The sequence below is a fragment of the Bos grunniens genome, chromosome 22 (genome assembly GCF_055505025.1).
Source record: "Bos grunniens cultivar Pamir isolate PY7600 chromosome 22, Bosgru_T2T1.0, whole genome shotgun sequence".
NCBI classification, from domain to species: domain Eukaryota; kingdom Metazoa; phylum Chordata; class Mammalia; order Artiodactyla; family Bovidae; genus Bos; species Bos grunniens.
Window position 1 is genome coordinate 21,221,383 of NC_141186.1, and position 13,061 is coordinate 21,234,443.

At 41.1% G+C, this 13,061-nt stretch overlaps 1 protein-coding gene across 43 annotated transcripts in view; it reads right to left on the reverse strand.

Annotated features, from left to right (window-relative positions):
- Positions 1–13,061, reverse strand: part of LOC147348197 (uncharacterized) — a 544,560-nt gene that overhangs the window by 302,613 nt on the left and 228,886 nt on the right. For 20 of the 43 annotated variants that reach the window (XR_015151169.1, XR_015151168.1, XR_015151167.1 and 17 more), the window contains 2 exons: positions 8,871–9,008; positions 7,771–7,862 (listed from right to left, as the gene is read on the reverse strand). The exons of 21 other annotated variants lie outside the window; for them this stretch is intronic. The gene's annotated coding sequence lies outside the window, so the exon portion shown is untranslated. The remainder of the gene's footprint in view (positions 1–7,770; positions 7,863–8,870; positions 9,009–13,061) is intronic. 2 more of the 43 variants (XR_015151213.1, XR_015151176.1) reach the window with 1 other exon arrangement.

The window sequence follows — 13,061 nt, forward strand, 5'->3', positions numbered from 1 at the left end:
GGCTGATTAGAGGCAAGTTTATGATAGATAGTTGCCTTCTCTAAAATAGGATCTGGAGGTTCTGGGGGTACTGTGTATTTCCTTTCAGTAGTACATTGCTTTGTAGGCACTTAGGACTTCAAATGTAGGGTATAAGGATTCCCTTTTTTTTCCCTCTCTTAAGGGAGATGTGTAACTTAGAATTTATCTGGGCAAATGCTGCATATTAGGTGATACACGGTATTGTAAAGGTATACTTGGTCATCCAGAAATTGAAAGCATTCAGTTGCAACAGAAATGTTTACAACTTAATTTCTGGTGCTCTAGCTGTAGATGCCAGGGACCCAGAAAATAGATTTATTCACCAAGGGTTATAAGTCTATGTGGGATATGATAGGAGGAGATTGAAAAAGGTCCTCTCATGTGGACCCATTGCTACACTGACGTCATTTTCTAAAAGCATTTGTCCTTTGAATTAGGCATTTCAGAGAATATTCCCATTATGTACGTGGACATGGTGTGGTCATAAAAGCCTCACAAATCACTGAGACAGATAAACCTCTGCTTTTTGTGTATCTACTCTGGGGCCCCATCACTACACATGGAATCAGGATAGCATCAAATTTGTAGAGGAAACATTTCTAAATTATTCTAGCATATTTCTACTTCCTGTGATGAAACACACTCCTGGGTAATCCTTATAAAGATAAATTTTACCATTTTCCCCTCAGATATTTCCTATAGAATAAAGTACTATGAAATTTAATACAAAATGCTTTAGAACAGTGCTTTTCAAAGTGTGTCACACACCTCCCCTCCACCCCACAGCCCCACGAGCCCATAGAGCAGCCATGTCACCTGGGACCTTGTTAGACACCAAGTCTCAGGTCCCACCTTCCACCTGCTCAATCAGAAACTCTGGAGCCCAGTGATCTGTGTTTTAACAAACCCACCAGGGGATTCTAAATATGATCAGTAGACAACCACTGCTACAGAATTAACTGAGGCTGTTTCAGAAATGAACAGAACTGTTGAATCCAGGGTAAAGAAATACAGCCTGTCAACATTCAGCCTCTTCAATGTTAACTTTAATCTAAACCTTTCTTCCAACAGCCATAAACGAAAATGGTTGACAACTTTTATTTTATTTTGCAATTTAACAGCCTGGGCAATAAACCCAACCGTCTGAATTATCTTTCTTATCCAAACAGAGCAGATTTTGGTCGGGTATGATATACAGTGGCAACCTCAAGATTCACAGGAAATCAATATGCAAATCAATACATTTAACTTCAAGTCTCGTCTCTCGAGTCTTTCATATAAAAAGGCTTCTTTAGGAACTGGGTGAAATGCAACCAGAGACTGAACTCCCTATCCCATGCCAAAACTTTATCAATAATAGACCATTTTCCAAAAGATGACACAGGAATCAATAGCAAAATCTATTCTGCCTTAGAAAGCTGAAAACTTCATTTGGAGACAATTGGGTAACTCAACTTAGCACATGTAGGGGCTCACAAATGGATGAAAAATATTACTTCTATTTAGGAAGAAACTTTGTTATCAAAAGCTCGACTAATCTTTAAAAGCTGGTAACTCTTATGATTATGCCATCCAGAGAGAACCACTGCAGTGGTTCTCAACACAGGCTGCACAGGAGACCCTTTTTTTTTTTTTTTTGCTTTTGCTCAGTTGCTAAGTTGTCTCCGACTCTTTGTGACCCCATGGTCTGTAGCCCGCCAGGCTCCCCTGTCTGTGGGATTCTCCAGGCAAGAATACTGGAATGAATCGCTATACCCTCCTCCAGGGAATCTTCCCAATCCAGGGATCGAACCCACAACTCTTGTATCTTCTGCACCGGCAGACAGGTTCTTTACCACTAAGGCCACCTGGGAAGCCCAACTGAAAAGTGTTAAACGGCCCCAAGATCAGGTCGTACACTCAAGTTTGCTGCTGCTGCTGCTGCTGCTAAGTCGCTTCAGTCGTGTCCGACTCTGTGCGACCCCAGAGACGGCAGCCCACCAGGCTCCCCCGTCCCTGGGATTCTCCAGGCAAGAACACTGGAGTGGGTTGCCATTTCCTTCTCCAATGCATGAGAGTGAAAAGTGAAAGTGAAGTCGCTCAGTCGTGTCCGACTCTTAGTGACCCCATGGATTGCAGCCTGCCAGGCTCCTCCGCCCGTGGGATTTTCCAGGCAAGAGTACTGGAGTGGGGTGCCATTGCCTTCTCCAATACTCAAGTTTAGCAGTTGTTAAATTTTAGCATGTATTAGAATCCATTAGAAGGCATGTTAAAAAAAAAAAAAAAAAAACAGAAAGCTACAGGGTCTTTTCCAATGAGTTGGCTCTTCCCATCAGGTGACCAAAACATTGGAGTTTCAGCTTCAGCATCAGTTAAATCACCGTATTTGGTATTGGGAACCAACAACGATATTTTCTAAGTTTCTCAAGATAATTCCAATGTATAGCTGAGGTGAGAAGCACCAGTCCCTGGGCCAACTCAACCTGCCCACGTGTTCAAGGACAATTCTCCAACACAGAATGTGTATGCCAGCAGAATGGAAGCAAAAATAAATAGAAACACCTAGAAAATGTGTTCAGAAGCATGATTTAAGGGAGAGTTTCCCCCAAGGATCCAAAGTTCATTAACTTAAATGACAATGTTATTTAAAATGTTCCCAGCTTCTGGAAACTGGAGACCTGGGGGAGGGCGTTAAAGGTATGGTGAAGAAACATCATCTGACCCTGTGAGTTGCATCAATCAGAAGAGATTCTCTCAACAGATCTAACTGCATATTGAATGAGGCCATTTCACTTTCATGCATTGGAGAAGGAAATGGCAACCCACTCCAGTGTTCTTGCCTGGAGAATCCCAGGGACGGGGGAGCCTGGTGGGCTGCCGTCTATGGGGTCACACAGAGTCAGACACGACTGAAGTGACTTAGCATAGCATAGCATAGCATAATAGAGGTCATTGCATGTGTGTTGAGCCAGGTGAGCTGAGCAAAGTTTTGAGTGTCTGGTGGAGCAATTAGTGTGTTAGGAAAGAGAAGGGGGAGACTGTTGTAGCCTAAAGGTAAGAGACAGTGAAGATGCTAAGAAAGCAAAGACAATATTCAGATCTGGGAAGTTTGAGAGCAAGGCTATTGGATGAATTAGATGAATGTGCATAGCTGGAAAACCAAGTAAGAAAAGTCATACAAATCCCTAGTTTAATTGGATCAAGGTCTGGGAGTAGTTCTCAGATATAGTAAATAATAATAATAGTTATTAATATTATCTAAAATTGACTGTATGGATATGAGAGTTGGACCATAAAGAAGGCTGAGCACCGAAGAACTGATGCTTTTGGATTGGGAAGTGGGAGAAGACTCTTAAGAGTCCCTTGAACTGCAAGGAGATCAAACCAGTCGAGCCTAAAGGAAATCAATCCTGAATATTCATTGGAAGGGCTGATGCTGAAGCTCCAATACTTTGGCCACCTGATGCTAAGAGGCAACTCATTAGAAAATACCCTGATGTCAAGAAAGAGTGAGGGCAAAAGGAGAAGAGGGAGACAGAGGATGAGACGGTTGGATGGCATCACCAACTCTATGGACATGAGTTTGAGCAAACTCTGGGAAATAGTGGAGGACAGAGGATCCTGGCATACTGTAGTGCGTGGAGTCACAAAGAGTCGGACAGGACTTAGCGACTAAACAATACCAACAAAATTTATTGAGCTCTTTTATGGACCACAGTTTTAAACGGTTTACATTTACTAACTCACTTAATCTTCAGAATCTATAGAATGGACAGTCTGAGCCCCGGGAAATGAAGTAACTTGCCCAAGGCCACAGAGCTATTTAGGGTGGGGCAGGCCGCACAGTGTGCTCCTGAACACACCAGCCTCTCCGCCCTGCACAAGAGCACCTGCAGAATCTACCTTCACACCCTTAACACAGCAGGAGTATCTCTCGGTACTATCAAGTTCAAGAGAAGGTCTTTTCATTCTAACACCATGATAAATACATACCCTGAAGACATGAGAGCTTCCCTGGTGGCTCAGATGGTAAAGAATCCATCTGCCAATGCAGGAGGCCTGGGCTTGACTCCTGGGTTGGGAAGATTCCCCTGGAGAAGGGGATGGCAACCCACTCCAGTATTCTTGCCTGGAGAATCCCATGGACAGAGGAGCCTGGTGGGCTACAGTCCGTAGGATCACAAAGAGTTGAACACAACTGAGTGACTAACACACACAAGATGTAAAGCCCCCAGCATTTTCAGAAATCTCATTTTCCTTTTCTAACCACATGATGACAGACACTAAAGGTGGCATGAAGGTACTACTGCTCCTTTTCTATTTCTTAGCTTCTTGGAAAGAAAGAACAACAAAGAAGAAAAAGGCACGCAAAACACTCAAGTAAACATGCCCTTCCCATACAGCAGCTATTTGTTTCCCTGAAAACAAAAAACATGTGTGGTATATAAATTATGACAGTTACTGAAATGGTAGAAGAATGAAAATACTTCACTAATGTGGACACCTAAGATAAAGGTGCAAATTCTGAAGGGTTTATGCAGAAGAAAAAACAATAAGCTAGTGAACAAATATACTTAGTTGCAAAAGAGAATAAAATGGTCCAAATGTAGAGTACAGCCAGCCCAAGAGTCTGAAAGGGGCCTTGGGGCTACATGGTGATAGATTTCACCAGGGGCCCCCACCACACCATCTGCCAAGGTACACTCCAGGAGCAGCTTAGCAATAGTCCTCTTAACCTATTAGATTATGGGTGTCAATTTACATTTGTTTATTGTCAGTCTCCACTCCAGCATTCTTGCCTGGAGAATTCCCTGGACAGAGGAGCCTGGCGGTCTACCATCCATGGGGTCACAAAGAGTTGGACATGACTGAGCAGCTAACACTTTCACTTTCCCTCCTAGAATATAAATTCCAGGAAATCAACTTTGTCTTATTCCTACCATATCCACTTTTTTCAGAATAGGCCTTGGAACATAATAGGTGCTTAGTAAATATTTCTTAAATGAATGGATCAAATTGCAAAAAAACAGAGTAATGCTAACATGCACTGCTAAGGCAGAAGCAGTTATATTAACCATTCACACTACAGATGGGAGGATACATTGGCATGAAGTTGGACACTGAGTGTGAAGAGCTTTGGGTATTCCCTCCTACTCTTTGCTCAACAACATACTTCTACAACTCTACCTGAGAGAAAATATGAGATGCTATTAAATATTTATTTACAAATAGGTACCCTGCATCATTTACAGGAGCAAAAAATTTAAAACAACCTACATGTCCAAAAAGAACATAGTAGTAAAATAAATTACGGTACATTCACACCACGGAGCTTTTAATGACAGGAAAAAGGCTCAAAATATAATGTAAAAATTTTTTTAAGAAGGAACAGAAAATAAAACATCATATACACTACAATGCCAGATACTTAATCACATACCTAAGTGTAGAGAAGAGAAATTAGAAGGAAATATACCATAATGTTCATGGCAGTTTTCTCTAGTTCTGAGATTGTGAATAAATTCTTTCCATCTTTATGCCTACTGATGTTTTTTGAGCTTTCTATAATTTATTTTAAAATATTAATTAAAACAAGGAAAACATAGCTATAATTGTATCTTAGTTTACTGGCAGCAAATAAATGATTGTAACTAAGGCAAAAGACTAATTCATAAAATTTTCCCTTTCCTTTTAATGGAAAAAAATTCCTATTTCAAATTTATTAATTTTGAGCACACAGAAATAAACATTTGAACCGATGGTTAAACACTCCAATGTTAGCACACTGATGTGTATGATAAGCAGTAGTTTCCAAAGTTGTACTTCTCTGTAGCAGATCTCCTTTCAAATGAAACATTTAATGAAACACCAATATGCCAAAGGGAAACATAACTGATCTATTCAAAGTTGGGGGTAGCCCCCAGAGTACAGAGACCACCAATCTTCCTTGTCCCCTACAAGTACATCCTCGGGGACCTCTCAGTTCTTGGAAAACAACTCAGCCGCTGTACTGAAAGCTCTGAAAAAAAAAAAATCTTTCCACATAGATTCTCAGAAGCTCAAACAAGACCCCTCTCCTTCTCCCTGGGCAATGAGTTCTGTATCAGCTCTTTCTGACTGACTGAGTTTGCGCTCATGCATAACAGCCACACAATTTCCTGCTGGGTCTGTGATCATAAGCCTCTTCGAATCTGTCCACTCCAACATTAAAGTTTCATGGCACCTAAGCAGCACAAAGATACTCTTCTTCCATAAAGGATACTTTGGTGTTGGTTTAATATTTTGATTTAATACCCTAACTGTTGTGACCACAGCATACGTGAGGGAAGACAGCCCAGGCTGGTTGGATTTTCATTACACAGACGGCTGGTCTTAGGTTAATTGTTCCACGACCCAACTCCAGGGCTTGCTCTCTTCCACCCCAGGGTGTTGGCATTTAAACTGTGTTCCCTAGAATCCACTGTTTCCAGGAGTTGCCTGGAAAAAATTGCAGTGGAATGGAGGGAGGGGGCTAGTAAAAAAATCTCATTGAAATGGAGGAGAGACAGAGCAGACCAGTTCCACTCTTATCTGTCTTACCCACTGGCATTTCACACACTATTTGATTTGAAGAAAGGGCACCACTGATAGAAACTGGAATTTGAAAGTCACTGCCTTAAAATTGTCTACCTCTAAACGCCACAGCCCTCCTGATCTTGCCCCTGGAGAGAAATAGAGGTAATTCTACAAGCTGGTAACAACCCCTGCCAACATTTGGGTGTAAAATAGTCAAGATTATTTCCTTTGTATCCTTCTCAAAATATATAAATAGGCCTTAAAGACATTATGTTAAGTGAAATGTACCAGACAAAGACAAATACAGTATCATCTTGCTTATACATAGGATTTTCTAACATCAGACTCATCAAAGTAGAGAGTAGACTGGTGAATGCTAGTGGGGAGTGGGAGGGAAATTGGGAGTTCCTGATCAAAGGGTACAAACGTACAGTTATAAAATGAATAAGTTACAGGTATCTAATGTACAGCATAGTGACTAGAGTTAACAATCCTGTACTGAATACTTGTAAGTTGCCATGACAGTAGAGCTTTCATATTCTCACCATAACAACAACAAAATGGTAATTATGTGAGATGAAGGATGTATGAACTGACCTTAATACGTATATCAAAATCACATTTTACGCCTTAAACATATGTTTCCTCTCAACTATATCTCAGTAAAGCTGAAAAATAGATGCTTATCTATAATTGTTATTAAAAAATTTTTATAAAACTATATTTCAGCTTTGTTTTTTGCTTAATTTATCTTAGGTATATTTTCACGCCATTAAATATTTATTCTCAATGTACAGAATTTCATTGAAAGAGTCTATCATAAATCTGCCTTCTCTTAAAATAATTTTCTAAACCACTGAACAGACAGGCAAGCTATTTTGCTGGGTCAGGAAGAGAAAGCCCTTCCCCAAACCTGGAACCCTGGTTTAGAGTTAGTTAGCAGGTCTGATTCCACACCAACCTACCTCTGAGAGCTGAGGGAATGACCAATTCAATACAGAGCTTCTGCAGTCGTCATGAACAGCCATTTTTGATCCACAGTCAGCGACAAAGCAACTTAATAATCCCAGTTAAACAGTGAAATCTTCCACTGTTGCCTGAGGTACAGCTTGTTGGGACTATTCCTGTCAAATCCTGTGCTTCATAAAACTGAACGCGCTGCTGGATGGGAATGACTCTAAATGCGCGTCAACAGTGTGATGCTTCAACACTTACCTCCTTGAGAATCTTCAGATCTCCCTCCTGGCTGTCAAGTGCTTAAACGTTGCTGCATCTACCTGGAGGGGCATCTTGCCACAATGCAGGTACTGAAAGGAGAAGAGCCCTGGGTAAGGACTGTCTCACCAGTGGCATGTTTTCTGAGTCACAGTTTTTGAAGATCCATTCAAGATGTCAAGGAGTCAAGTCTACTCAAACAGCCACCAGAAAGCCCTTGATTGGTATCTTTTTTTTTTTTAAGTTCAATGTTTCTGGGAACATAAGACTCAAGTACCTTTGAATGAACGGATTTAACAAATAGTGACTTTTGGTTATTTTAAGTGAAAAGGGGCCATAACACAAGGGCTGGAAGGGCTAAACTTCTTTCACTCCTACTAGTCACTGCAAATTCATTCATCCATTTGTCAAACAAATCATGGCCCTCCCTTGCTTACAACCTTCCAATGACACCCCAGGGACACACTGACAAAACAGCAAGAGCTATAACACAATAAGCTTTTGGTTCATGAAACAGAAGGAAGACTAGTTTCTCTGATATAGAGAAAAGGAAAAGGCTTGAGATGAGACTGGACAACTAGGCAGGAGCCAGATCATACAGGTTACAGAATATGGTCAGGACATTTTCATTTCAAGTGATTTGAAAAACCACTGGGGTGTTAAATACAGTGAGGGGCATGATCCAACATTCTGAAAGTTTGACCTTAGCTTCTCTGTAAAGAATGGCTTGGAAGAATGTACCTGTTTCTCATCTTTGGCTCTGCTGATAGACCACCGAACTGAAAGAACAGGGGTGGACTCGCCACCCAGGTGGCTTTGTCCCTCTCTTTGCCCTAGAGAAGTTCTCTGTTAAATATGCACCATTCATTAGCAAATGAGATGAGTTCCAAAGTGGGACGACATCAGCACAAAATCAGTGCCCATTTCAGAGCACCCATGGATGTAACAAACCCCAAGAAAAAAAGAACAGCAGATTTCACCACTCTTGATCCAAATTGTACTTATAAAGCATCTGCTAGGAACCAGGTATTATTATTTAGATGATAAGTAACAGTCGTGCTTTTTGATATGATGTCTTATAGATCTTAGTAAGGACATACCATCTGTTAAAGCCAGCATAATGCCAATGATGGTTTCTACTGATGTTCTAGCTCAATGGGTGGGATGAAAGAGATTCTGTATCCTCTCAACTGATCAGCAGCACAGCTTTCTCTTCATGCCATCCTCAATTCAGCAACCTGCAGAGAGGGGATTATACTAGGATGAATCAGATGGGGAACTGGGAAGACTCTGGGTAGAAAAGAGTATCACTCCTACATAGATAAATGCAGCCTGCCCATTGGTGATCAGGGGTTCTTAAGGAGGAAGACAGCTCCAGGTATCCATACTTCCCTGCAGTTTTCTGGTATTAAATTGAGAACACCCAGACTCTTAGTGGGGTGGGGAGATGGGCTCTCCACAATAGTCCCACCCTTTTGTTACTTCCCCTTCCCATGTATCATATCTTCTTGAGGAATAGAAAACTTTGCCCCAAGAATGAGTTGAACTGAAATGTTTCTGTCTCACCACCTTGTCAGAAGTCTGATGGTGACACCTCACGTGCTGCCTTCTGCAGAAGGCAATTCAGTCCTGTTAATGAGAGCACAGACTGCAAGGACATTCTATGGGTCAAAAAGAAGGAATCGAGTGAGAATGGGGTTATCAAAGAACTCCCTGAATATCTCTCCTCCCACAGTAACATCAAAACCAAGGACACTGACAAGGGAAGAAGGGCTTCCGTTGGCCTCAACTGTTAGCATTTTGTATCACAGAAGATCCAGTAAAGAGAGATAAGAAAGGACACTTCCACTGCTTTCCTTGGATGTAATTCGATCCTTATTCTTGACACCTTAAGCTCTTTGACTAAGGCACCAGCCTCCACAGTGCCCTGTGCTGAATACCAGTTTTCACAGTCCACCTTTCAGATATCCACAGTCACCGCTTACAAAACAACATTGCTCTCAGGTTGAAGAAAGGTGTCCGGTCACCTGATCAGAGGGCTGGGGTGCACAGCAGTGCCAAATGAGCATAAATGACGTTTCAATACTTTCACTCACCAGCCGGTATGGCAAAGGTGTTTGCAGGACAATACAGAAAGACCGATAAGGCCCCTACTTTCCAGTGGGGAAAACAAACAAAAATTAAATGAAGAGGCCAATGACCAAACATGAAATGAACAGTAAACAAGGAACAGGAGCATTTCACAGACTTCTGTGAAGACAATAAAACAGAGTAAGAGAATGCCAACACCATCAGACAGGGGCTTGTGCATGTCACTCCAGGAAGAAGGGTGTTTCCTAGGGTTGCAGTAGTAAAGTACCCCAAACTGGGGAGTCTAAAACAACACTAATTAGGTGTTTCCTAGATGTTTCCAAAGACTTGTGTCCTAGGGCTGAGGTAGCAAAGTACCAAAAACTGGGGAGTCTACAACAACACAAATTATTTCTCTCACAGTTTTGGAGGAGAGAAACTGAGTTGACAGTAGGGCCACAATCCTTCTAGGAGAGGGTCTTTTCTTGCTTCCTCCAACTTCTGGAAGCCAAAGGTGTTACTTTTTTTTTCCTGATTGATTGATTGGACTGCACCGAGTTCCCTGCTTGTGCTCACGCACCATCACTTCAGTCACGTCAGACTCTTTGAGACCCCGTGGACCGTAATCCACCAGGCTCCTTTGCCTATGGGATTTTCCCTGATCAAGGACCAAACCCTAGCCCCCCGTTTTGCGAGCATAGACTCTTAGCCAGTGGATCACCAGGGTGGTCTCCAAAGCTGTTCCTGGGCTTGGGCTCTCTATGACAAAGTAACTCCAACCTTTGCCTCCATCTACATGTGGCCGTCTTCCCTCTGTGTGTCTCTGTGCCCGAATCTCCCTTGTCTTATGAGGACATGAGTCACTGGATTAAAACCAGTCCTAAAGGGCTCATCTGAACTTGATTACACCTGCACAGACTACATAGGCATCCCTTGTTTTACTGTGCTTCGTATCATGCTTTGCAAACACTGCCTTTTTTTTTTTTTTTAACAACTGGAGGCAATTATTTTGTGGCAACTCAGAAGATGGCTCGCACTTCTCAGCAATAAATATTTAACTCAGAAATGTATATTTTTCCAGTCATAGCACTATTGCACACTTAACAGACTACAGTATACTGTGAACATAACTTTTATATGCACTGGAAAACCAAAATAATTGTGTGACTGCCTTTACTGTTAAGTTAGCTTTATTTTGATGGTCTGGAACCAAATCTGCTATATTGCTGAAGTTTTGCCAGTATTTTCAAATAAAGTCACATTCAAAGGTACTAGAGGTGAGGACTTCCATCTTCCATTGCAGGGAGGGATAAGGGAAGGGTGACACAATTCAGCCCATAAGCAGCAGTGACATCTGAGCCCAGCTTCTCAGTAACGGGCAGCCGCTGTCCTGGTGACAGTTTAGGTGAGGAAGTTGCTTAGATAAGTTCTCCAGAATGAGAAACACATGTGATGATGTCACAAGCCATTTGAAGCAAGACGCCAAACTGATAAGAAAATAATAATGAACACGAGGAAAGCTGTCTTCACAGCTCCCTGTGGTAGCATTACTTGCAGTGATGAAATAGAAATTCACATGAGTAACAATCATGAAAGAAGGCAATGGCACCCCACTCCAGCACTCTTGCCTGGAAAAACCCATGGATGGAGGAGCCTGGTAGGCTGCAGTCCATGGGGTCACTAAGAGTCGGACATGACTGAGCAACTTCACTTTCACTTTTCACTTTCATGCATTGGAGAAGAAAATGGCAACCCACTCCAGTGTTCTTGCCTGGAGAATCCCAGGGATGGGGGAGCCTGGTGGGCTGCTGTCTAGGGGGTCGCATAGAGTCGGACACGACTGAAGTGACTTAGCAACAGCAGCAGCAACCAGGAAAGGGTACAAGGAGCTGAAACTTCTATTCTGCAGTCAGCCAAGTTGATATTTGTGAAAAAATATGCAGAATAATGAGAAAATGCATATGATATGTTAAATTAAAAACTGGGACACATTTTATGTATTTTAATTAAATGATGCCAATATGCACATACATATCAGACTACCAGAATTACCATCACCTGACGTCATCATGGTTGTAAAATTGTTGAGAGTAGGAATTTCATTCTTTTCTCTAATTTCTGGATATTTGGGTTAGCATTCTTTTTTATGATGAAAATTTCATAGGAAAAAAAATGTGCAATTTCAAACAAATTGTTATGACATATTTAAAAATAACAGTCATGTGTGTGCTATAAAATCTACTTAATCCCAGCATCTTGTTTTCTGTGCTTCAGATTTATTTTCCAAGAAACAAAGCATTACAGTTATCACTGAAGCCCCCTGTGGAAAGATGATGTTTTCAATTCAAGGCAAAGAAAAATTTCTCACAATATTCTTAAAGCAACGTGGCTTTGTGAAATGAATGCAGTTGTCATCAGCTTTATGAAACAAAAAAGGGAAGCTTCCACTGCAGTTGAAATTATTTCTTGAAGAGAAAAACTATTGTTTCCCATAACAAAATGGCTTTTACTCTACCATAAGAAAACTTATATACTATTCAATTTCCCACATTTTAGGATAAATATTTTGAGGCCGTGCCATGCAGCAGGATTTTAATAATAGTTGCCCGACGAGGGGTCAAACCGGTGCCCACTGCATCAGGAGCATGGAGTCTTAACCACTGGACCACCAGGGCAGTCCCATTTCCTACATTTTACAATGTAGTGCTTGTCCACATAATGACTGGACTGTGTCTATGTTTTTAGAAAAAAGAGTAGAGGTTAATAAAAAGGGTTGGGGTGAGGCTGAAAAGACTTTCAAAATCACAATCACTTGTTGATCAATGTTCTCACCAACCAAAACATACAATTTGTGGCCAGGGGTAATTTTCTTTGTATTTGGACAAAACTGTGTGTCAAATAAATGTCATTTTAAAATATCTCATTCTCTAAATAGATCCATCAAACATTTCAATAAAAAAATAAATAAATTACTCTCATCTGATGATACAATAAAATGTATCTAACCTAGAGAGGAAGTGAATTTAAGAATCAATTCTAAAGACTATGCATGCTCAATTTAAAATGAGAAAGGTGAAGTGGGTACCCTTTCTGTGTTATCAAATCCAAGTATTTGTGTTCTGATGAAGTTAGCCATCAAGCAAAGCGAATACATCCATTGCTTTTACCTACTTATTTCTCTAAATATGGTCCAGGTAAGATTTTATGTTATTTTGTGTCTT